Source organism: Charadrius vociferus, unplaced genomic scaffold (genome assembly GCF_000708025.1).
Source record: "Charadrius vociferus isolate BGI_N301 unplaced genomic scaffold, ASM70802v2 scaffold580, whole genome shotgun sequence".
Taxonomy (NCBI): Eukaryota; Metazoa; Chordata; class Aves; order Charadriiformes; family Charadriidae; genus Charadrius; species Charadrius vociferus.
The window spans coordinates 75,861-76,602 of NW_009646419.1; the positions used below are offsets into that span (position 1 = coordinate 75,861).

The following is a 742-nucleotide window of genomic DNA, read 5'->3' on the forward strand; positions in this document are numbered from 1 at the left end:
GGGGGAGGGAAAGGAGGAAATGGGGATGGGAAAGGGGAAGGGGAGAAGGGGGAAGGGAGGATGGGAAAAAGGGGAGGGAGGATGGGAAAGGTGGGAAGGGAGGAGGGAAAAAGGGAGGGAGGAAGGAAAAGGAGGAAATGGGGATGGGAAAGGAGGGAGGAAAAGGGGAAGGGGAGAAGGGGAAGGAGGAAGTGAGGATGGGAAAGGGGGGAGGGAGGAAGGAAAAGGGCGGGAGGGAAAGGAGGAAATGGGGATGGACAAGGGGAAGGGGAGAAGGGGAAGGGGGAAGTGAGGACGGGAAAGAGGGGAGGGAGGAAGGAAAAGGGGGGAAGGGAGGAAGGAAAGGGGAGGAGGGAAAGGAGGAAACAGGGGTGGGAAAGAGGGGAGGGAGGAAGGAAAAGAGGGGAAGAGAAAGGAGGAAATGGGGAAGGGAAAAGGGGGGAAGTGAGGAGGGGAAAGGGGGGAGGGAGGACAGAAAAGGGGGAAGGGGAAGGGAAGGACGTACGGGAAAGGGAGGAAACAGAAAGGAGGAATGGAAAGGGAGAAGAGAGGACAGGAAAGGGAGGAAGGGGAAGGGGGAAGGGAGGATGGAGAAGGGGGAAGGGAGGACGGGAAGGAGGAAAGGGGAAGGGAAGGGGGGAAGGAAGGATGGGAAAAGGAGGAAGGGAGGACAGGAAAAGGAGGACGGGAAAAGGGGAAGGGGGAAGTAAGGACAGAAAAAGGGGGAAGGGAGGACAGGAAA

General features: G+C 58.2%; 1 protein-coding gene across 1 annotated transcript in view; it reads right to left on the minus strand.

Annotated features, from left to right (window-relative positions):
* The window catches only part of LOC104282761 (kallikrein-8-like), a 5,860-nt gene that overhangs the window by 4,046 nt on the left and 1,072 nt on the right, over nucleotides 1–742 (minus strand). The gene's annotated exons all lie outside the window — the stretch shown is intronic.